Source organism: Cervus canadensis, chromosome 1, assembly GCF_019320065.1.
Source record: "Cervus canadensis isolate Bull #8, Minnesota chromosome 1, ASM1932006v1, whole genome shotgun sequence".
NCBI lineage: Eukaryota > Metazoa > Chordata > Mammalia > Artiodactyla > Cervidae > Cervus > Cervus canadensis.
This window is the reverse complement of record NC_057386.1, coordinates 141638-167626: the sequence shown is the minus strand read 5'-3', so window position 1 is coordinate 167626 and position 25989 is coordinate 141638.

Genomic DNA, 25989 nt, shown 5'->3' with positions numbered 1-25989 from the left:
CTTTTTCATACGCACATTCAGCAGGAAGTACCCAGTTCAGTGATGAATTCTCATGTGGCAGCCTGGTCTTTAGAAGCGTTAGGATGTACTGGGAAAAGCTTGAACTGAAAGGTGGGTGACCCAGGCTTCAGTTTGGATGAGACCCTGGGCTGATTACCTCACTTTCCTGGGCTTTCCTGCCTATTAGATAAGGGCATTAGATTAAATGGTGTTTAAAGTTCCTTCAGTTCAATAATTAAGGATTCCTAATGTCACCCCCACCCCCCCAAAATAAAAAGGAGTCATGAGGGTTTGGGCTAAGAACCAGCCAGGGGAAAAAATAGGCCCCTAAGTTCCTTTTTTTTAAAGTGTATTTTAATTACAAGTCAAATTTCACTTTCAGGGGAAAAAACAACCCTTAGGCATTTTCTGTTCTGTTTAGTTTAACTTTAATCTTTCTCCCCAGCAGATAGCTCTTCAGTCGAAGGGCTTGGGGGAGGTTTCTCACACTTTCCACCTACAGGCCAGTTTACATACCAGAAAGGACTCCCTGGATTTTACTGAAGGTTGTTGCCAAGAGAGAAGGCGTCACTTTAAAGGGACTTGCGTGGATCCCTGGCGCCCCTTCTGACACCGCAGGGCTGGTCCAGCATGAGGACGGCGACACGCGCAGGGCTGAAATGGGTTTCACGCTCACGACCAAGGACTTGGCCTCCTGCCCTGTCATATGTTACGAAACAAGCATGTGTTGCTTTCAGTGTGTTTGTGCTGGACCAGGCAGAGTGCAGTGCTTGGGTCTAGACTCAGAGACCCCGGGACCCTCCCGCTGCCTTGTCACTTCTTTGAGTGGTATCTCGCCCACCGCCTCCCCCCCACCCCGCCCCCACTGTGTTTCTAGAGAACAGATGAGGCCACACATCCTGGGAGCAGGCGAGGTCCTCGACTGCGGCCTAAACTCTTCAAAGGGCTTCGAGTTCAGATCTAATTGCTGCTGCTAAGTCGCTTCAGTCGTGTCCGACTCTGTGCGACCCCATAGACGGCAGCCCACCAGGCTCCCCCGTCCCAGGATTCTCCAAAACACTGGAGTGGGTTGCCATTTCCTTCTCCAATGCATGAAAGTGAAAAGTGAAAGTGAAGTTGCTCAGTCATGTCTGACTTCTAGCGACCCCATGGACTGCAGCCTACCAGGCTCCTCCGTCCATGGGATTTTCCAGGCAAGAATACTGGAGTGGGGTGCCACTGGTGTTCTGCAAAACCTGCAAACGCGCACCAGTTTTAGATTTGGGAATTATCGGCACAGGCAAGGTCCTCCATCGTGAAATTCTCCAGAGTAGGGTGGAGCAGACTTCCATAAAGCAAACTCCAGTCTCCCCAGCCTTCTGTGAAAACATTTGTACCCAAAGAGGAGTCCCTTCCAGCTCTCAGATGTGGTAATGGAACCATTTTTCTCTAAATGAAGTGCTTTGTGAACCAGCTTGCCTATACCTTCGGAAACTTCAAGTGCATAATTTGACCTCAGTTCATCTTTTTGCCCCGTAGGCTTGGTTGAAAGGTCAATATCCCCGCTGACTCTCCTCATAAGGAAGAAGCCTTCCAGTCATCTTGGTGTCCCTGAAGACGGTAGCACAGCCATGGATCAAGTTATCAGGAGTTATTAGAATTCCTACTTGCACAGAGTTGGATCTCTTTTCGGTGCAGCCTGTTTTATTTTTCTGGCCCCTGTGCTGTGTTCACTCACACAACTTAGTTGTATAAAGGCTTCTTTGAAGTCAGGAGCACCTCCAGCACTACAGATGACCACTGGAGGTGGACGATGGTTCCTGACCCCAGACCCACTCTGCTTCCCGGAACTCTGCTTACAGATGAAGAAGAGGCCTCAGCCCCAGGGACCGCAGAGCCAGCCGCCAGTGGCTCCAACAGCTGGACATCACCCTCCTGCTCTTCCTGCCCACCCCCCGCCCTTGTTCAAGCCCTCTTGTCCTTTCCTCCCCGTCTTTCCCTTTTCCCTGTTTCCCGTATCTTCCCTTTCTCCCTATTCAGATGGAGTCGTACTCAATTAAGCAGAGGCCGTAGCTGTATTTCCCCTCACGTCCTGGTGTCCACGTGGTCGTTTTCATTTTCCTCTTGTCTTTGCCAGCAGCGCTGGTCTCCACTTCCACGTCCTCGACCACCGGCCCCAAACGGACTGTCCTTTATGCCACCGGGCGGCACCAGCACTGTCACTGGAGTCATGGTTGCAGGACTTTCCTTATAGAGGACATATCTCATCTGAGAACACAGGCTTGTTACATGCCCCGATTACCATTCTCTTCCTCCCTAATTTTTGGATGGAATTTGACGGCCCAGACTGCAATGCACAGCCTCTCCCGAAGCTAGAAGTTGCCTTGGAACAAAGGATGTTACTGAAACTGTTGTGCAGTGTACAGAAAGTGTCCCTAAATGGGGGTCGCGGATGTCCTTCTTTGTTCCTTCCCAGTTTCTGCTGATTAGAATGGAGATGTGCTGTGTGGAGCTTGAGTCTCCAGCTCAGATCGTGAGACCCCAGGCTGCACACATGGGAGGGGTGTAGCAAGACTCGGTCTGAACCTCCCTCCAGACCAGCCCTGGACTGACCGCCTGCCCAGTTCTGTTACTCGAGGGAGAAACTCAACTTCTATCACATTTGAGCCACTATTATTTTAAAAAGACACATATCCAGAGGTACATTCTAACATACGGAATTTATAAATTCATATTGCACATGTCACATTTATCTGTACACAGCAGAGGATGGGCCTTGCCAAGAGAACAAGTAAAAAGGTAAGAAATTCTAATGACTCCAAGCTGTTTTGACAAGTTTCCATCTTTATTAGACTCCTTCGGGGCCACAAATTATATCCAATAATGGCTTTAATGACGAAAGACAGAAGATATTTTAACTTTGCTAATCTTTTTCTGGGGGTGGGGGGCTGGTAACTACAGACTTAGCAGCAAATTGCAAACATAGTACAAGGAGTTCCATCTAACCTTTACCCACATTCCCCAAATGTTAACACTAGCACATCCACATTATCATACTTTGTATATCAATTCTTGTCTGAAACGTTAGAGTGAGTTGCAAAGACACTGCCCCTCTACCCATGAACACTTTAAGTGGGTATTTCCTAAAAACAAGGGCTTATGTGCCAAGTAACCACAGGAAGACAAGCAAAACCAGAAAATTCACCCTAATTCAACACTATTAGCTAACCTATAGGCTTTCTTCAGATTTTACCAATTGGCCCAATTATGTCCTTTAATACCCCAAAAGACAGACAAGGGAAAACCCCAAATTATATGTTGCAATCAGTTCTAGTGTCTTCCTAGTCCTTTTCAACCTGCAGAAATTTCTGTCTTGCCCTGTTTTTCCTAGCCTTGACATTTTTGAGGAGTCTGTTATTTTATGAAACATCCCTCCATTTGGGTACTTCTGATGCTTTTCTCACAATATTAGATTAGTTTTTTGTATTTTTGCACTGGAATCTTCCAGAAGTACTGCTGTGTGTCTCAGCGTGTCATCTCATGAGGCGTATATAGAGGCCACTGTCTCATTACTGGGGATGTTGATGGTGATTGTGGGTTGGAATGGTGTCTGCTCTGAAAAGTTATTCTCTTTGTAAAATTAATAAGTACCTTGAAAAAGGGCCCTAGGACCCAATTCCAGTATGTGTGTGTGTATTTAGGCTTCCCACACCAACAAGCAATTCTTAGACACCAGTGGGGTGTCCAAGAATTCAACTCAACTCTGACACTTACTTGGAAATAGAATCAGGCTCATCCCACAAGACGGGCCTCCACTTCAGATGCCAGTCACAAGCCCAGGTTATTTTTACCTGTGCTTCTGACCAACTGACTACAAATTAGAGGCTCCCACGACCCCTCCTTGGGTTTGATTAAGTTTTTAGAATGGCTCACAGAACTCAGGAAAACTTGTTTGCTCACCAGACTACAAAAAGGGTATTAAAGGATATGAACCAACCACTAGATGAGATATACAGCATGAGGTATGGTAAGGGGTTCACCAGCCCAGAAGCTCCCCAAACCCTCTCCTGTGGGGTTTTTTGGAGGCTTCCTTAGACATGATTGGTTAAATCGTTGGCCATTGGTGATTCATTCCACCTGCAGCCCCCTACCACTGAGACAGGGGTGATACTGAAGTTCCAACCCTCTAATATCATGGTTGGTTTTCCTGGCAACTGATGCCCACTCTTGGGTGGGATCCAAGAGTCACTTTCCCCAAAGTGTTTTCAGGAGCTGACGAAAGACCAAACATCATCCCACTGCTCTTATAGCTCAAGAAATCCCAAATATTTGGGGAGTGGGGAGCCAGAACTGTAGATGAAGTCCAAATATATGAGAAATAAATATTTTAGTCATCTGAATGATCAAATACTTATCTCTTTTAAATCATGATGTCACAATCTTGTGGAAAGACACTTTGAGACTGCGTACTTGTTGTTTAGTCACTAAGTCATGTCCGACTCTGTGACCCCCATGGACTGTAGCCTGCCAAGCTCCTCTGTCTGTGGAATTCTCCAGACTAGAATACTGGAGTGGGTTGCCATTTCCTTCACCAGGGGATCTTCCTGGCCCAGGGTTAAACTTGTGTCTTCTGCCCTGCAGGTGGATTCCTTACCATTGAGCCACCTGGGAAACCTGAGATTGGGTAGATATCCTGCTAATTCTTCAACTTTCACCCACTAACTTGAGCTTCCAAGCTTCCATTTCTTGCATGAAGGAAAAATTACTTTAATGGCTGCCCAATAGTGATATGATAACACTTTTTCTCTCATATTCTTTCCCAAAGAGGATTGAAATTATTTATTTTAAAAGTTTTTAGTTTATTTAACATGGGTTCGATTCCTGGGTCAGGAGGATCCCCTGAAGAAGGGCATGGCAACCCACTCCTGTATTCTTGCCTGGAGAATCCCATGGGCAGAGAAACATGGCGGGCTACAGTCTATGGAGTCGCAAAGAGTTGGACACGACTGAAACGACTTAGCAGGAGCTGCTTTATTGGCATGTGAGGGTTGAAATTTATAAGATGAAAGCAAGAACCCAGGTCATTGTCACAGTGAACACTATAAATAAAAATAGCTTACCATTAAGTAATCTCTTTGTGGGTCCAGAGCATGTATGTGGCACCATGCCAGGCCATGGATTCAAAAGTAAACGAGACGCACCCGGATCCTCAGGAAGCACGCTGTTTTCGGCATGTGGCAGAAATGTGAGCGTGTATTTTCTGCAGCGCAGTGAAGGCCGTTGCAGCTGCAGAAGCAGGTTCCCTGCGTGGCAGGGCTGGGTTCCTCCTGAGGGACTTGGAGTGGAATGAGAGCACTTGATTTGCCCTGTCATAAAGCCACGTGGCACACACTGATTTTTCTGTAGGATAATAAACTCTCTGGAAGGCAAAAACTTGAGCCCTGACTATCATTGTGTTGCCTGAGGAACATGGGAGCGCAGACAGGGCAAGACTACCGCAGAGGATTATGGGAGCCTTAGGAAAGGAAGAACCGGCGACGAGAGGCGGCCTCCCTGTCCTAAGACCCTCGTGGCCCTACCCCCCTGCTCGTGGGGGTCTCAGCCCTTTGTATGTCAGACGTGAATACACCCACATTCCCATATTCCATCAGTTGGTGTGTATGCGTGTTAGTTTCAGATGAGTTGGTTTTCATTGTCTCGACATAATATTATATTTTGTCAGCTTTTGATTTATTTCAAATCTCTACAGTTTAAAGCCAATACATTTTTTTAGGTCTCAAAAAAATCTTTTTGTAGATTCTCACAAAACTCCTAGGCCCTAGGAACTGCATCTGAAGTAACTGGTGAATTATTTTTAAGTTGAAGGAAGTTTTATTTGTCTCGGAGACAGATATCTCTGAATTAATCAAACTTCTTTTCAAAAAAACTTTATCAAGATATAGTTTACATACAATAAAATTCACCCATTTAAAGTATACGATTCAGTGGTCTTCAGTACATTCACAGAGTTATGTAAGGAACACCACTATCTAATTTTAGAGCATTTCATCACTGCAGAAAGAAACCTTGTAGCCACTTAAAGTCACTCCCCACCCTTCCCCTGGTCCCTGGAAACCACTAAACTACTTTTTGTCTCTATAGATTTGCCTCTTGTGGACATTTCGTATAAATGGAAAACATGTAATGCGTGGTCTTTTATGGCTGTCTTCTTTCAACTCCACCTAATGCTCTTCAGGTTCCTCCGTGCTGCAGCCTGTGTCAGAGAGTCATCCCTTTTCACTGTGATCAGTGCATCAGACTATGTGGAAATAGCACAGTTTGTTTATCCATTCACCAGTTGACAGGCAATTGGGTTGTGCCCAGTTTTTGGCTACTGTGAACAACACTGCTATGAACATTTCGTGCAAGTCTTTGTATGGACACTTCTTTTTGTTTCTTTAAGAGTGAAATCGCTGTGTCATGTGGGAAGGTTATGAGAAGTTGCCAAACTCTCCAGCGGTTGCACCATTTTACATTCCAGGAATGAAGGAGGGGTTCCATTTCTCTGCATCCTTACCAACACTTGCTATTGTCTTTTCTATTCTAGCCCTCCTGGTAGGTATAAAGTGGTATCTCATTTTGGTTTTATTTGCATTTCCCTAATGACTGATGATGTTGAACATCTTTTCATGTGATTACTGACAGTTTGTATGTCTTCATTGAGAACTGTTTCTTTAAATCCTTTGCCCATTTTTAAAAATGGAAATATTTGTTTTCTTCTGAGGCTGTAAGAGTTCTTTCTTTATGTATTCTGGATAAAAGTCCCTTATCAGTTATATAATATGCTAGCTTTTTCTGTTCTGTGAGTTATCTTTTCACTTTCTGGATGATGTCATTTGAAGTGTAAAAGTTTTAAATTTTGACAAAGTCCAATTTGTGAATTTTTCCTTTTATCATTTGTGCATTTAATGTTATAGCTAAGAAATTGTTGCCTAACCCTAGATCATATTTATTCCCCTTTTCCTCTAAGACGTTTATAACTTTAGCTCTCACTTTTAAGTCTATTTGCCATTTTGAGTTAATGTTTGTGTATGGTATAAGAAATGAATTCAACTTAATTCTTTTTTAATAAATTTTTTAAAATATTTATTTGTTTATTTATTTGACTACACCAAATCTTAGTTGCAGCACATGGAATCTTTGCTGCAGCATGTGGGATCCAGTACCCCCACCTGGGATGGGAACTGGGCCCACTGGTGGGGAACACAGAGTCTAGCTGCTGAACCACCAGGGAAGTCCCTCAACTTAACTCTTTTAAATGTGGGTGTTCAGTTGTCCCAGCAACATTTGTTGAAAAGACGACTTTTTCCCCCATTGACTTGTCTTAGCATCTGAATTTTACAATAGTTCTGAGAGCTTGCTGTTGTTGTCCAGTCACTAGGTCATGTCCAACTCTTTGCAACCCCATGAACTACATACAGCACAGCAGGCTTCCTTGTCCTTCACTATCTCCTGGATCTTGTGCAAACTCATGTCCACTGAGTTGGTGATGCCATCCAATCCTTTTGTCCATCTCATCCTTTGTTACCATCTCATCCTTTGTCGCCCCCTTCTCCTCCTGCCCTCAGTCTCTCCCAGCATCAGGGTCTTTTCCAATGAGTTGTCTCTTTGCATCAGGTGGCCAGACTATTGGAGCTTCAGCTTCAGCATCAGTTCTTCCAATGAAGATGCAGAGGTGATTTTCTTTAGGATTGACTGGTTGGATCTCCTTGTAGTCCAAGGGACTCCCAAGAGTCTTCTCCAACACCACAGTTCAAAAGCATCAATTATTTAGTACTCAGCCTTCTTTATGGTCGAACTCTCACATCCATGCATGATACTGGAAAAACCATAGCTTTGACTATGGGGACCTTTGTTGACAAAGTAACATCTCTGCTTTTTAATATGCTGTCTAGTTTGGTCACAGCTTTTTCTCCAATGAGCAAGAATCTTAATTTCATGGCTGCAGTCACCATCTGCACTGATTTTGGAGCCCAAGAAAATAAAGTCTCTCACTGTTTCCATTGTTTCCCCATCTATTTGCCACAAAGTGATGGGACCAGATGCCATGATCTTTGTTTTTTGAACATTGAGTTTTTAAGCCAGATTTTTCACTCTGCTCTTTCACCTTCATCAAGAGGCGCTTTAGTTCCTCTTCACTTTCTGTTGTAAGGGTGGTGTCATCTGTATATCTGAGGTGACTGATATTTCTCCTGGCAGTTTTGATTCCACCTTGTGCTTCATTCAGCTGGACATTTCACACGATGTACTCTGTATATAAGTTAAATAAGCAGGGTGACAACATACAGCTTTGACGAACTCCTTTCCCTATTTGGAACCAGTCCATTGTTACATTTTTGGTTCTAACTGTTGCTTCTTGATCTGCATACAGGTTTCTCAGGAGGCAGATAAGGTGGTCTGGGATTCCCATCTCTTTAAGAATTTTCCACAATTTGTTGTGATCCAAACAGTCAAATGCTTTAGTGTAGTCAATGAAGCAGAAGTAGATGCTTTTCTGGAATTCTCTCACTTTTTCTGTGATCCAGTGGATGTTGGCAATTTGATCTCTGGTTCCACTGCCCTTTCTAAATCCAACTTGAACATCTGGAAGTTCTCTGTTCACATACTGTTGAAACCTGGCTTGGAGAATTTTGAGCATTACTTTGCTAGTGTGTGAAATAAGGCAGTGATCAAAATCATTCCCAAGAAAAAGAAAAGCAAACAGGAAAAATGGTTGTCTGAGGAGGGCTTACAAATAGCTGAGAAAAGAAGAGAAGCAAAAGGCAAGTGAGAAAAGGAAAGCTATATCCTTCTGAATGCAAAGTTCCAAAGAATAGCAAGGAGAGATAAGAAAATCTTCCTGGGACTTCCCTGGTGGCCCAGTGGCTAAGACTCCACACTGCCAATGCAGGGGGCCTGGGTTCGATACCTGGTCAGGGAACAGGATCCCACATGCCACAACTAAAGATCCCACGTGCGGCAACCAAGACTCAGTGCAGCCAAATAAATAAAATAAATATTAAAAAAAAAAAAAAGAAAACCTTCCTAATTGATCACTGCAGAGAAATAGAGGAAAACAATAGAATGGGAAAGACTAGAGATCTCTTCAAGAAAACTAGAGTTACCAAGGGAACATTTTGTACAAAGATGGGCACAATAAAGGACAGAAACGGTATGGACTTAACAGAAGCAGAAGATATTAAGAAGAGGTGGCAAGAATACACAGAAGAACTATAAAAAAAAAAAAATCTTAATGACTTAGATAACCATGATTATGTGATCACTCACCTGGAGTCAGACATCCTGGACTCAAGTGGGCCGTAGGAAGCATCACTAAGAACAAAACTAGTGGAGGTGATGAAATTCCAGTTGAGCTATTTCAAATCCTTAAAAGATGATGCTGTGAAAGTGCTGCACTCAATATGCCAGCAAATTTGGAAAACTCAGCAGTGGCCACAGAACTGGAAAATTCAGTTTTCATTCCAATCCCGAAAAAAGGCAATACCAAAGAATGTTCAAACTACTGCACAATTGTACTCATTTCACACACTAGCTTTAAAAGTAGGAAAGGCTACTATAAAAGATTGGAAAGGTGATAGCTGAGAGCAATTAAGATCTGGGCACTCACTCAAATGAGGTTTCATCTGTGCTCATTGACTTGTAAAACTATGCTCAACGCACAGTGGGAGCCCCTGCGCTCTCCCTGGTGATGCAGTTTGTCAGGATCCAGCAAGGGCCTAGGAATGGGGGGAGTTATCTGTGGATTCCAAGGCAAGGAGATTGGAACAGTGACTTCAGGCCAAAGAGATAGGTGGGCCAAAACCGCAGTGAAATAGAGAGATACGTTGTTCAGTTGCCAAGTCGAGTCTGACTCTTTGTGGCCCCATGGACCATGGCCTACCAGGCTCCTCTTGTCCATGGGATTCTCCAGGCAAGAACACTGGATGGAGAGATGTATCAGGAACCCAATGTCAGGACTTAGGAAGGCGGGATGAAACAGAGACATTAAAACCAGGAGGGTAATAACACATGAGAGAAACCGGAGACGACATTAGGATTGGGAGCCTAGGTAACCTTATAGTTGGATTTAGAGACAAATGGGTATTTTTCCCACTGTCCAGCCTTTTAGGAAGTCCAGGCATTCTCCTTAAAACAGTCATTTCTCTGTCTCACAGGTGTGTTCAAGGCACAGCTGGTCTCAAATTTGGTGCTTATAACATTGTGCTCCTGACACAAGGCATTCATATACTGAACACCTAGTCTGTGTCCCACACATCCGTGGAGTAGAAGGGACCGTCACAGTGCGAGACAAGATTCTGTTCTCAGGAGGCTGAGGGGACAGCTGGCTGAGGGCACTTTTCCAGCGTTGACTTGGGTCCTGGCGTGGTGAGGTCTCTGCTCAGCTTAACCACAGCGGGGATCAACATCCAGCCCCAATTCATAGGCACATGTCCAGTCAACACAGCTAATAGATGAAAAAGCCAGGATTAAAAATCTGGTGCCTTTACTCACATCTGCAACTTTCCCTTCTACACCAGCTTCAGAGGCACAGCTGAAAGAGAGAATATAAAGGACTGAAACTTCATTATTTCTGTAAGAAAGAATGATTCAGTTCAGTTCAGTCGCTCAGTTGTGTCCAACTCTTTGCAACCCCATGGACTGAAGCACGCCAGGCTTTCCTGTCCATCACCAACTCCCAGAGCTTACTCACACTCATGTCCGTCGAGTCGGTGATGCCATCCAACCATCTCATCCTCTGTCGTCCCCTTCTCCTCCCACCTTCAATCTTTCCCAGCATCAGGGTCTTTTCCATTGCATCAGTTCTTCGTGTCCGGTGGCCAAATATTGGAGTCTCAGCTTCAGCATCAGTCCTACTAATGAATATTCAGGACTGATTTCTTTAGGATTGACAGGTTTAATCTCCTTGCAGTCCAGTGGACTCTCAAGAGTCTTCTCCAACACCGCAGTTCAAAAGCATCAATTTTTCGGCACTCAGCTTTCTTTATAGTCCATCTTTCACATCCATGACTACTGGAAAAACCATAGCTTTGACTAGATGGACCTTTGTTGGCATAAGGAAGAAGAAAGAGCAGGGGAGGGGAGGAACACTGGAAGGAAAAGAGGTCACACAGGAGAAGCAGTAAGAATGAAGGGGAGGGACTTGCCTGGTGGTCAAATGTTAAGAATCCAATGGCCAATGCAGGAGGCACAGGTTTGATCCCTGGTCCATGTGGAAGACCCCATATGCCTTGCAACAACTCAGCCTGTACACCCCAACTACTAAAGCCTGCATGCTCTAGAGCCTGTGCTCTGCAACACGATAAGCCACCGCAATGAGAAGCCTGCACACCACAACTTGAAAGAAGCCCCGACTCACTGCAACTAGAGAAAGCTGGCCCAGAACAGTGAAGACTCAGATCAGCCACAAATAAATAAATTTTTTTTTTTTAAATTGAAAAGAAGGAAGGGGTGAGGTAGAGAGGGTATCAGTGAGGGTTCTGCAGAGAAACAGGACCAGGAAGATATACAGAACATACAGATTCTTGTATCTCCTCTCTGTGTGTGTGTATGTGTGAGAGAGAGACAGTCTAAGGAAGTGGTTCATATAAAGCTGGAGGATGAGAAAACTCAAGATCTGCAGAGCAGGCAGAGGGGACCTCTTTTGTCCAAGATCCCCTGCAGGCGTCAGTAATCCCCTCTTCATGGATCACTGGCAGTAAAGAACACTTACCTGAGTGACTGCACATCAGGGAAACCTGTCCAATTACTGGCTCCACAAAAAACAGCTAGAGACACCGTGTAGACCGAAAAGGCTGGGGACTGGGGAGGAGTGCTGGGAGAGAAGGCTCCTTGGACGCAAGCAGACTCTGCCCTCCCCTAGGAAGAATCCCAGATGATTTGCCCTTTCTTTTTGGCAGCCATTCTGGTTTTCCAAGGGCCCGAGCAAGTCCTAATTTCCACAGTCCTCATGCTGCTTCTCAACAGTTCTATCCATTCCACTCCCTATTTCTTGCCTACATAGATCTTCTGGGATCTTTCAGAGGTCGTTCTCCCAGCCTCATCTTGTTCCCAATTCAGGGCTACCAACCTACTCCTTCAAATCCTGGTTCCAGATTTATTTCCTTGTTGGCCCCTTCCCAAGATGCAACACCAGTTTCCACATGACTTCTGTGACCCAGAACGCAGGTGTGACCCACTCTTGCTTGGGACCCAGTTTTACTTTTGCTCCATCGCCACGTAACTGCTGACCAAGCACATGCTCCTGGCATCGACGGTGCTCCTGGCCTGGGCTGGAATCCAAGGCCAGATTTGCCAGGGAGAAGAGGTTGGATAGAGTCTCCCAGCATGCCTTTGTAGAAACTAGAGCCACCTACCCTGACCTCATCTGCCTCAGAGTTGCCACTACTCTTCTCTTGGTCATGAGGATGGGCTCTGTTACCACCAGTGTTACATCTCTGTTTCATCTTCAAAAAATAAATTAAGGGCAACCAGCATCCGGCATCTACACCCACAGCAGCAGGCCTGATGGAGAAGCCGAAATCGTTCATGGAGGCAGGTTCAGCTACTCATCCTTCAAATTTCTTTTTGCCATTTCTCTTGGGGAATGTCTTGAGTTTGTATTGACTCTCCAAGCCCTAGCCACAAACACCTAGCCATTTGCTACACGTTGTTGGTGTTGTTTTTTAGTTGGTAAGTCATGTCTAACTCTTTGCGACCCCATGGACTGAGGCCCACCAGCCTCCTATGTCCCCGGAATTTCCCAAGCAAGAATACTGGAGTGGATTGCCATTTCCTTTTCCAGGGGATCTTCCCGACTCAGGAATTGAACCCACATCTCCTGCATTGCAAGCAGATTCTTTACCACACAGCCACCACAGGTAAATTTCGTAAACTTTACTTTGCTACTTGTAAAGTATACTGAATCTCTTGAATCCTGAATACAATTCCACCTTTTTTTTTTTTTGCTAATTTAGAAATAACATCTCGCATACTCTGTGCTGTATTAGAGAATTTCCCGAATTTTTTTCTAAATCTCTGTTCCCTCTCTGCAGGCAGCTCTTGCCGGTAAACCCCCTCCTTTTCCCAGACTCTCCCTACTCTCTCCCCCATCCATCACCCTCCTTTACAGGAAGGCTCAAGCCTCAATTCCCTCTTTCTCCTTCTCTTGTCTTGCAAATTTCACAAGCCTCTGGTGTCAAAAGGAGGTTGACGCCTTTCTCCTTCGCCTGGCTGCTGGTGCCTCTGCAGCAGGCCAGTGGACTGCAGGAACTCAATGCTTCCCAGGGAGAGGGGAAGAGTCAGCTCTGATTTCAAAGATGGGGGAGTTCCACTTGGAACAGTAGCTAGTTTCTCTTTGCGTATTTAAAACCAAACATCTCTTGCCTTGACCAGGATTAATTTTCTCCTCAAACACCCTCCTTTCTAGACTCCATAGGAAATTTGCATTCCTTCTATTAACACAGCTTTGACTGGTCCCATAACTAATCTGCTGAAACCCGTGCTTAAAACCCGCACTTCGTAAACCTGTACATTTTCCTTGACCTCCAATGCAAGACAAAGCACCCTACCTCAGCTGGCAGTGCTGGTAGTCCAAATTACAAGCAAGTTTCTCTCTGACCACAGGCCTGGTGCCTTGGGGATGCTCCCAGCCTCATTACAACAACAATTAGCATTCATGCCGCTGCTCTACACCCCTCTGGCTGAGGGAGCCCAAGGAAGCACTGTTTGCAAATTCTTTAAAAACTGAACCAGCAAATGTCTGACCACATATAAATCTCTAGTAACGAGAACATCGATTACAAAACAACATCAATAACAACAACAAATCTGTACTTTTTTAGGCCTGATTTTATTATCTGTGTTAGGCCAGATAATCAGGCTTACCGTACAGACTTTATTGTGTTCTGCCTTTGAAATACATACATATTATTGACATCCTGACATGCCCATGTTCAGGTCATCAATTTCAAAATCAGAATTCCCATCATAAAACCCCATGACTGCCCTTTTGAGGGTTTTTGTAAAATTAAGCAAAGTACATTCTAACAGAGTTATTCAGATATAGAGCTGTTTTGACGAAAGGAAATCAAGTGACACTGTATCTAAAAAAAAACTTTTTAAGGCCCTGAAATTTTTCCACTTGGAGATTTCTTGAGCTTCTGACACTTGATCAAGTCTATTTTTGTGTCAAGGGTCAATTAACCAGGATTGAGAAGATTATCAATAAACATTTGATTAAACTTTTTTTTTTTTTAAAAAAAAGATCATTGATGTGAAATGGTAATACAAAAAAAGACAAGCCAAATTGTGATCCATCTGACTTGTATTTGTTTGGGTATTTTTTTGGAGTCCAGTCTGTGAACAACTGCCATATTAATATCTCCTGCCATATTAATAAACAAGAAATGTCACAGCCATCAGCTATTTCTGGCCTCCAAATGTGAATGAGGGCTCCCCAAACTGCGATCCAGAGAATGCTGCCACCCCCATGGTGATTGCTGAGGAGCTGGGGGAATGCAAGAAACAGGGTGAGCTAGGAAACAGGATTGGCCCCAGATAGCTGAGGGGTATAAGAAAGGAATGAATGCAGTGAGCCCAGAGGCTTATATCTTCTCATAGATAGAATGCTAAATTCCTTAACTGGATATCTGATCTTGACTGTTCAGACAGCCTGTTCCCTCTGTTGCCAACTTGTATATAGCCTGACTCCCCCCTCCTGCCTCCTTGGAGCAGTTTTCTAAGAGCTACTGAGATGCTGTCTCCTGGGGTAAGAGTCCTAAACATTCCCACCAAATAAAATCACTCTCTACTTGCAGCTTGTGACTGTAATTTTTAGTTGACAAGTCTCATTAGCAGAGAACACAGAGGAAAACTGTCTTCAGGGGTCACACACTTCTGCCCTTTGCCTGGGGACGTTGCAGGCCAAGTCCAAGATGCAGGCACAGCCCGCCAGCCCAGACTTCCCAAGTGAAAAGCCTGGTACTCCTGCCATAGTTACAAAATGTCTTTCCCACCCTTCCGGCAATCCTTCCTGCCCCACCTCCCTTCATCAGATCACTTTTTTTTTTTTTTTTAATTGAGGTATAGTACAATATTCCTTGGGCAAACTCCAAGAGAGGGAGTGAGGGACAGGGAGGCCTGGCGTGCTGCAATCCATGGGGTCGCAGAGTCAGAGATGACTTGGTGACTGAACAACAACATAGTACAATATTATATGAGTTTCAGGTGTACAACATAGTGCTTCACAACTTCAAATATTATATTCCCTTTATAGTTATTATATAATATATTAGCTATATTCCCTGTGCTGTATGATACATCCTTATAGCTTATTTATCTTATACATAGTTTGTATCTCTTAATCCTTTAGTTCTACCTTGCCCCTCCCCACTGGTAATTGCTAGTTTGCTCTGTATATCTGTGAGTCTGTTTTTTTTGGTGGTTGTTATTGTTGCAGGAAGGAGGGCCCCTTCCAGGGCCCAAAACCAGGCTCTTGTCTAACACTCGGAAATGAATTGTCCAAGGAGGCACATGTGCTGACAAAGCAAGAGATTTTATTGGAATGGGCGCCGGGGAGAGAGCAGGAGGGTAAGGGGACCCAGGAGAACAGCTCTGTCACATGGCTTGCACTCTCGGGTTTTATGGTGATGGGATTAGTTTCCGGGTTGTCTTTAGCCAATCATTCTGACTCAAGAGTCCTTCCTAGTGGTGCATGCCTCGTGGTGGTGTCTCCTTTTGACCTTTCCCGAACTCTTCCTGTTGGTGGAGGCTTATTAATTCCATGTTCCTTAACAGGACCTCCTGTCATAAAACAACTCATGCAAGTGGCTATTATGGTGCCTGGCCAGGGTGGGCAGTTTCAATCAGAGTGCTTCCCCTAACATTATTATATTCACTAGTTTGTTGTATATTTTAGATTCCACATATAAGTGATGCCATACAGTATTTGTCTTTTGTTTTTCTCTCACTTGTTTAATTTAGCATAATGCCCTCCAAGTCAATCCATGTTTCTGCAAATCACAAAATTTCATTCTTTTGTATGGCTGACAACTATATATATGTGTGTGTATGTGTGTATCTATAGACACATATATATGGCTTTCCAAGTGGCACTAGTGGTTGAGAATCCACCTGCCAATACAGGAGACACAAGAGACACATTTTCAACCCCTGGGTCAGGAAGATCCCCTGGAGTAGAAAATGGCACCCTGCTCCAGTATTCTTTAAAATTCCAAAATTCCAGGGCAGAGGAACCTGGTGGGCTACAGTCCATGGGGCCTCAAAGAGTCAAACACGACTGAGTGACTGAACACACACACACACACACACACACACACAGGTCACATCTTCTTTCTTAAATTAAAAAAAAAAAATTTTATTTATTTGGTTGCACTGAGTCTTAGTTACAGCATGTGGAATCTTTTCGTTGTGTATACCACATCTTTATCCATTCATCTGTTGATGGGTACTTAGGTTGCTTCCATATCTTGGCTATTGTAAATCAGATTACCTTTTAATAGTAATTTAAATTAGTAATTTAATAGTTACTTTAGTAATTTAATAGTTACTTAAATAACTTTAATTAAATAAAGTTATTTAATTTAATAGTTAAATTAAATAGTAATTTAAAAGTCAAGTGAAGAAATTAAAATATACCACAAAAAGTCCAATGCATTAAGGAATTTAGGATTGTTGTGGTTGTTTAGTTGCTAAGTTGTGTCCGATTCTTTGTGACCCCATGGACTGTGGCCAACCAGGCTCCTCTGTTCATGGGATTCTCCAGCAAGAATATTGGAGTGGATTGCCATTTCCTCCTCCAGGGGATCTTCCCCACCCAGGGATTGAACCTGAATCTCCTGCATTGCAGGTGGATTTTTTTTTTTATTACCACCGAGACACCTAGGAAACCCCTGAGGAATTTAGGATAATGGATTCTAAATTCATACCAAGTTTTCAGCCAGCAAATCAGCTGGACCTCATTCTTGCTGTTGACTGAACCTTTTAAAAAAGTACCTAGGATGCATGTCAACTTCAGATCCAGGTATAATAACATTTCTAAGCTAGAGTAGTGAATCTTACCCTTCTCCCCACTTTTCTCTGCATGTGTCACCAACAGTATTCCCATGCTCCTGGTCCAATGGTTTGCTGCTTCTCCAACAGGCCAAGCTGTTCCAATGGCCCAGTCCCACAGTATCCTCCCCCACCAGCTTTCTTGCCATAGAAGCTAAAAATGCCAAGACTTGCCTCTCAGACTCTGTATGGGCATGTGGCCTGATCCTGGCCAACAGTTTCTGTCAGAAGCATTTAGGCATGATTTTTTCCCTCCTGTTGATTCAAGAGAGGAAATTCCTTTCTTGGCTAGATGTGTGAGTACCTGCAGTGTCTATAAATGCTCAACTTTGTCTTTTGACCATAAGGAAGGGATGCTGCTGACAAGCTGAGAGTGGACAAATAGAAAGTCAGAACGTTGGAAAGCACCCTTGTTCTCAGAGTTGTGGTTGAACCATTGCCTCTACCCCAGGGCCCACCACTGACCCTTTGAACCTCTGATCATGTGAGATAATAAATATCCTTATTGGCTATGCTAGTGGCTTCAGTGCCCCTTTTGGGTCTTGAAAATTACCGAGGACCCTAAAGAGCTTCTGTCTGAGTGTGCTATGGATCCGCATTTACCGTATTAGAAACTGAGACAGAGATAAAGTTTATATATTTATAGGCAAAGATAAACTCATTTGATGTTCATATAAACAACATGGATTTATGAAAACATAATGATATTTTCTAAAAGAAAAATAACTAGTAAGAAGAGTGGTTATTCTGCCTTTCTGCAAATCCCTTTAATGTCTGAGGGAACAGGAGATGGCTGGACTCTAACAATAACCGCCCCACACTGATCTCTGTGCTGTCACACATCACAGAGCCGCTGGAACACCTTCACTTGAGGCTGGTGGAAGAATGAAGGAGCCTCAGTCTTACCGTGAAAATGCTTTAGCTTCACAGATGCCTTAAAAGTGTCGTAGGAATCCTTGGGAATTACCCCAATCTCACTTTGAGAAGTGGTGATCTAAGCAGTTCTTTTTGGCTGTACCAGGGGCTTGCAGGATCTTAGTTCCCTGACCAGGGTTCAAACCCAGAAGTGGAAGTGCGGAATCCTGACCACTGGAATTCCCATAAACCCTTCTTGATTGGGTTTACTACCTGGAGTGAAAATCCTGTAACTGATAATACCTCCTCAGGGTTGGTGCATCTGTTCCTTCCAGGCCTCCTCCCATCCCAGAACCTCCCCCACATTCTCCATTAGGTCCTCTCACTTCACTTAAGGCTCCAGCGACCATTTCATACCCACTGAGAAACCCTCTTGTTCCACCTGGTAACTGTTCCCTTACATAGCATTTATTACCACCCTACACTTATTTTTATTTTTTAGATCAGTTTGCTGTTTAAAAATGTAAGCTTCACGTGGGCAGGTGTTTTGTTCTACTTACCATCATAGGCATTCAATAAATATTTGTAAAATGAATGCATGAGTGAACGAATGTGAGTGATGATATAAGGATACTCTAGAATATACTCTAACTGATATGAAAATGAGTCATTTTCCAGAAAGTATAAGAATGGTTGCTGGAGGCTGGGGTAAGGGGTAAGGGGGAGTTATACCTTATTTGATATAGAATTTCAATTGGGAAAAATGAAAAAATTCTGGAGATGGATATGTGGTGATGGTTGTATAACAATGTGAATGGACTTAATGCCACAGAACTGTACAATTGATTAAAATGGTAAGTCTTATCACAAGTAAAAAAATAAGCTATTCACAAACACTGGTATTTTATTACAAGAAACAAATTATCTGTAATATAGTCACACCTGAGGGAGCACCTATATATCTACTAAAACACATTATTTTCATCATCAACAAAGCCCAGGCTCAGTCGTTGGTTGGATTCATTTGCAAAAATTTTCATTCACAGTCACTTATTCTTCACAACTGAGTCAGCTGGGGAAGGGTAGATCATCTATTTGAATGAAAGCAGGGGGAAAACTGCATTAAACAGCTTCATACTATGACAGATATAAAATCACAGTTTGGGGCCTCACACACACGCAGGCATGCACACACACATAGGCACGCACCCACACATACACACACACGTGGACACACACGCAGGCGCGTGCGCACACACACACACACACCACACACGGAGGGTTAGGAAACAGTCTGTCCATTTTGGCTGCAGAGGCAGGGATTTTGGTTTCCTTGGCTTCAGCGCTGTGCTTGGAACGGGGCCATCAGGAGAAACTGAGCAAGTCCAAGGGTCCATTGACCTTGGGCTGGATCCATCAAGGACACAAAAAACAGACTGTCCAGCCCTTTCCCCCTCGGGGCGCAGACAGAAGTGTCGTTGATACTGAAGCTGTGAAAGCTTCAGAAGGTCCCAGGGGAGGAAACTTGGCATGAGCGGTGAAGCGCTCTGACCCGACTCTGGAGCGGAGCACCGGGTGGGTGCGGTCTAGGCCTGGGGGCCATCCGGACCGCGCGCTTCCTGGGGGGCGAAAGGGGCAGCCTGCACGCAGGCTCTGCGCGTTAGGCTCCCAGCGTCTGCGGGGTCTCTCAAAAGGGCGCCACCTGTGGAAAAAGGTTCACGGTGTGTGTGAAAGGAGAAGTCAAAGTAAATATATATATAATATATAAAATATATCACAAGTGTCTTAAACCGTGCGTCGACGAACAAGGCCGGGGAGAAACACACGACAGTCGTGTCAGAGACATTCTCCGGCTGGTTGGCTCCGCCGTCGTTCAGGCTCTCAGTCCCTCACCCTTGGCGACCCCATGGCCGGCAGCATGCCGGGCCTCCCTGCCCTTCACCGGAGCCTGCGCAGATGGATAACAGGTAATTGTTTATCTCCCTTCACGTTTTTTTTCCTGTGGTGTTAACGCCTTCTACAACCACAGGGGGTGTTGAGCAGTCGTGCACACAGGCGGGCCCGGAGTGTCTGGCGGTGGGGAAAGCCGGCCGCCGAGCGGAAAGGCAACATCAGGAAGGCTTTGCGGCCTCACAGCTTCTCTCGCAGGCCCTCTGCTTTCCCTGATCGCGCGCCCACACAGCGAGAACCACAGCTTCGGATGGCTATTCCTCAGAAGAACGCCAGCACCGACTCCGGCCCGGCTCCCCGCAGCCTTTCCACAGACGCCTTCCGGGCGCCCCTCCTCAGACCCCGTCTGAGCGCTTCAGCCTGTGGCCCACGTTGCCGGTGGGGGTGGGGCCTCCGCTTTCTGCTTGCGCTTAAACCGTCCCTCCTGCCGCCTCACTGAGTGGGGACCGTGTTGCTCACGCCAGCCACCGCTGTGGAAAACGGCCAAGACAGGTTGTTCTTGGGAGACCCTCGGCAAGTTCCTTAGGAAAAATGGAGCTCATCCCAAGAAACAGGGTAGAGCTGGGGCTAGTACAATTATCTCTAGTTTCCACAGAAATCCATTTCTTGGCTTTTTTTTTTTTTTTAATGAAGACTTTAAACAATAAACTTTTGGACCATTTTTAAAGTTTTTATTGAATTTGTTACAATATTGTTTCTGTTTTATGTTTTGGCTTTTTGGTTCCAAGGCATGTGGGCTTTTAGCTCCCTGACCAGGGATCGAACCCACGTCCCCTGCATGGGACGCGAAGTCTCAAGCCCTGGACAGCCAGGGAAGTCAAGCATCTATCCTTAGACACTTCTCTGTAGCCCCTAATTTCCTAAAGAATGAATTTTCTTCACCTAAACACTATGCTGAACAGAGGAGTGGTGGCCTCTTCACAACTTAGTTTTGAGTTGCTTCCTCAGAACTCTCACCTCATGGTGGGGGTCCATGGGGTGGGCTGGAGGGAACCCCAGAATGCGACACTGGAAGAGTTCCAGTTGCTCTGGAGGATGGTCTAATAGCAAAGAATACTGTGAGGAGATGAGACTGAAGCCCAGCGGAGAAGTGTGTGCGGGGAGAGCGAGCCGCCTGTGCTGCAGCTGCAGCACCTCCGGGGGTGACACGCACACACACCCACGGGCGGGCTGTCCCCTGCAGGCCTGCATGCCCAGTACTTGCCCAGACTCAAGGAGCCTGGAGTCAGCGACAGAGATATCAGTGGTTAACGGATCTTACTCAAGGGTCCTGGAGAAAACCCTACCGTGGGCTGCAGACGGCAGGTGGGACGTGGGAGCAGCCTTTGCTACTTGGGGGAGAGGGCAGTGACTAGTCAAAGAGGGGACTGATGTCAGGTTGGCTCAGCAGTTACCAGAGAAAACAGCACAGGAGGCCCCCTGCCCCGCCCCATTGCCCCTCTGATGGGCTGCCACAGTGGAGATAGTTCTGATCTGAAGATCTGGACTGTCACTAGCTGCAGCAGGGGCAAAGACGTAGGCATTTACTGATTAGGCTCTTTAATGAAGAGGGGTGGTCACCCAGGTGAGTAGGGCACACATGAGCCAGGGAATGGTCGAGAAGGAATGGACAGAGAGCAGGAAAACAGCCGTCTCGGTGGCCTGATCTCTCTCTCTCTCTCTCTCTCTCTCTCTCACACACACACACACACACACACACACACCTGCAGATGCGAGGAGGGGGCATCTTCAGATCATTGTGTCTCCTGCTATGATCTCTCGAGGTGTTACTCCAGGGATGGGAATGAAGGAAAGAGGGCAGGAGGAGGGCTTAAATGTCAAGGAAGGTCCTGGCTTTCCCCTACCCCTGCCTATCAGGTATGGGCCCTTTAACATTCTTCCTGGGCTTCTGGTGAGCCCCCTTGGCCTGAACGGGACCCTGAGTATGTTTTTTGCTCTCTGTCCTTCCCCTGACACACAGGGCTTCATCCTGGGAAGGTAAGACTAAAGCGCATCAGAATCCCTCTCAAGAGACCAGGTAGCCACTGCAGGAGGTGCCTTCTTGTGTCATGTCCTGGGTCTCTGCAGGGCCTGACTCTTGTCACAGTGCAGGAAGGACAGCCCCAGCTCTGCCCACCAACATCAGGGCACTGACCACGTGGGGTTGGGCACAATTCCCAGCATCCTCTGCCCCCTCCCCCACCAGCACCTTCACAGTCCTCCATGGCCTTCCCATTGCCCACCCCTCAGCCACCCCCACCCCCACACCAGCGCCTTCACAGTCCCTTTTGGCCTTCCCACCAGCCGAAGTCACCCTTGTCCTCATTGGGGTTCCCCACCCCCGCCTCCCCTCCTTGCCTCTGTCATCTCAGTCAGAGGATGTGAACTTTCTGGTGGACCTTTAAGCTGTTCTTGATGCTGAAGAGAACTGAGCCACTGAGTCACAGTCTATTAATGGGCTGAATCGTGTTCTCAGGTTCTATTAAGCCCAACCCCCAGTACCTCAGAATGCAGCCTATTTGGAGATGAAGTCGGTAAAGAGGTGGTGAGTTTAAATGAGGTCCTAATCCAACATGCCTGGTGTCTTTCAAACAGAGGGAAGGCCTCCTGGGTCAGAGGCATAACTATGTGAAGCGGCAGCAGGAGGCCTCAGAGGAAACTGACCCTGCAGTCACCATGACCTTGGACTTTCAGTCTCCAGACCTGAGAGAAGATGGATTTCTGTTGAAATACCACCAAGTCTGGTATTTTCTGATTGCACCCTGAGCAAACTAGTACATAGTCTCACAGTCTTAACTGGGCCCAGGGGCCTCTGGACTTCATCTTGGGGCAACATATAAACACGTGCACATGTGCACACACACATACATTGGGTGGGCAAGAGGTTGTCTAGTGGAGGGGCTGATAAACGAACTGTGGAAGCAGTACCCTTCCGTCCATGGTCCATGAGACATCCAGACAGTGAATTGAGCCCTCTGATTTCCTGCTAGGAATGGGGACATCCACCCCAACCCTGGTCTGGGGCCCACCTTGAAACTGAGCCTACCTTGTGGGTCCGTCCTTCTGCCTCCTTTCCTCCTGTTCTCCACCTGGTTCCCTCCCGTTGTCCCTCCAGGTCACAAAGGGAAATTCCCCAGGGCCCAGCCCCACCTCTCTGGGGACCCTGCTTCATTCCTGGGGCTGCCCTGACACAGGGGACTGGCCCCAAAGCTCTGGGCGACTCAACCCCTCTGCGCTGGGCCCCAGCGACCACAGAAGGAGAAAACAGTGGTTTCATGCGGCTGTAAGAGGGATCAGAGAGCTTGCTCAGCGCCCATCCCGCTTTTCCTAGGCTGTTTGCTCAGTCTCTCAGTCGTATCCCACTCTTCCTGACTCTGTGGACTGTAGCGTGCCAGACTCCTCTGTCCATGGGATTTTCCAGGCAAGAATACTGCAGTGGGTTGCCGTTTTCTCTTCCAGGGGATCTTCCCAACCCAGGGATTGAACCCACGCCTCTTGCATCTCCTGCAGTGGCAGGCGGATTCTTGACTCCTGCGCCACGTGGGAAGTCCGTTTCCTTGGGAGAGCGGATATGATCTTTCTTACAGCGAAGGTGATAGGAGAGCTAGTTGGGACCAGAGCGCAGAGCTGCCCTCTAGTGGCTCCTCAGGGCCAGGCCGGCTTCTCCAGGAAGTCATGTCTTGTGTGCGTGGGTACTAAGTCCCCTCAGTCATGTCTGACTCTTTGTGACCCTATGGACGGTAGACTGCCAGACACTATCCATGGGATTTTCCAGGCAGGAATGCTGGAGTGGATTGCCATGTCCTCCTACAGGGGATCTTCCCAACCCAGGGATCAAACCCACATCTCCTGCATTTTCTGCATTGGCAAGCGGATTCTTTACCACTAGCTCCACCTGGGAAGCCCAAGTCATGTTTTAAGAGTTCCTTAAAAAATAAATAAAAACTTAAAAAAATTAACTATTGGAGAGAATATTTATTTCTCTCTTTTCTTCCTCTTTCCCCCTATACTGCTGAGCAATAGAGGAAGGAGACAGGAAAGCAGAGAAACAAGATGAGAGGGGTATACTACATGTTAAACAAAGGCAAAGTTAAACATTCCCATAAAAGAATCACTAGTTTACTTGTTCTGTGACACTTCAAGTTTGGCACCTTTTAGCAAACTAGCTAGAAATTCAGCTTGGTAACTGTGTCAAGTATTATTTTACTGGGATATGTTATTTTATTTAATTCTTATATAAAACCTAGACAGAGGCATTTTTATTTTTATCATTGTCATCATCCCCATAGAAATGAGGAAACTGGAGTAAGGAGGGATAACCCAACTTACTTGGGGGTGCCAAGCTGTTGACTAAGGGAGTCTGAAGTTGGAGTCCTGTCCAAGTTTTGTGCACAGGACCACATGTTAACCCCTCTGGTGAACCAACCAGCAGGGAGGCTTAGGGTTCTCAGGACCCTCCTGTCCTCTGGGCTTACCAACATTCCCTCATCTGTGTCTCGGGTCCCTCTTCCAAGCTCTGACATTCTCCACACCCATCAGACATGGAGGGAGGCACAGGGTGATTTTTCCTCCCCACAATCCAATAAGCAATCTGTGACCCTAGGTCATTGGACAAAATTATAATAATTGTAAAGAAATTAAGGCCAGGGAAATTTTTCTCTGGCAGAATTTTTTTCTGGCAGAAAAGACAGTTATTTCCAAAGATTGCGAACCACCCTCTGATCTCCTTTGTTTTAAGTCATTTAAAACAGCCTGCCAAAGGGAAGTAACCAACCCAGAATGCTACCACACACACCCATTAATTCCACAAATATGTATTTTGTATCCAAAGAGTAGAGATCCGACTGTGTTTCCAGGCACTGTTCTGAACTCCGGGGACATAGTAGGGAGCAGTAGCAGTAATGACAAAGGACAGGGGACAGTTGGTACTTAGATAAAGAAGGAGGCATGCAGTCATTTCAGACAGTGACAGATGACATGACTGGAATAAATCTAGGAAGTGGGACAGAGAGGCTCTCAGGACCACCTTAACCAGAGAGGCCAGGAAAGTCCTTTGAGACATGGCCTTCGACAGAGACCCAAGTGGGAAGAAAGAGCCCAAGGAGAGCCAACTGGGCCAAGATCTGGGGAACAGTCTCAGAAGAGAGACATTAGCACGTGAGAGATGCTGACCCAAGAGGAGTCAACATGTTAGAGATGTGCAAGGAGGAATGAATTGGCAGTTGAAAATATCCAACTAGATATTCAAGTAGAAATGAGTTGATGCCTGGAGTCTGAGGTTCAAGAGAGAACCTTGAACAACCTTGAAGCAAGGTAGAAGATAGTGACTTGAAAGTCATCAACCTAGACATATGTCTAACACCGTGGGATTGGATGAGAGCCTCTAGGGAGAGAGCCTGGGTAGAGAAGTGGAGACAGCTGCGGAGAGACCTGGACCCTCCACTCAGAGCCACTGGTCTGATGACGTTGCTGGAGAAACAGCCACTGAGGTAGGGTGTGATGGTAACTCTGGCAGAGAAGCCAAGAGGAGGCTTCAACAAGGCAGCTGAGCCAAATGCTCCTGAGAAGCCAAGTAAGATGGGAGCAGGACACCTGGGCATTGGATGTGACATGCTGGAGGGCACAGATGTCCTCCAAAAGGCCTCTTCGGAAATTGGGCAGAGATGAAGGACAGGTCACAGGGCACACAGGAGAGAAGAGAGGGGAGCAGCAGACACAGTGAACAAGACTAGAGGAAATGTTTGTGTCCAAGTCTCCGCCACTTCCTAGACCCCTCATCCTCCTGTTGTTCAGTTGTTCAGTTGCTCAGTCGCTTCTGACTCTTTGACTCCTCTGCCCCTGGAATTTTCCAGGCAACAACACTGGAGTGGGGTGCCATTTCCTACTCCAGGAGATCTTCCAGACCCAGTGATGGAAACTGTGTCTCTTGTGTCTCCTACATTGGTGGGCAGATTCTTTACCACTAGTGCCACCTTGGAAGATCCCCTCATCCTCTTACACCTCTCAGATCCTGAAGAGTAGGGAGGGGTCTGCATTTGCTATTTACCATCCTTCACAATCCCAAGAACTCAGTATTTTATTAGAGATAAAATATGTTGATCACTAGGAAGATTTACGAATGGCTTAAAATGAGTGTAA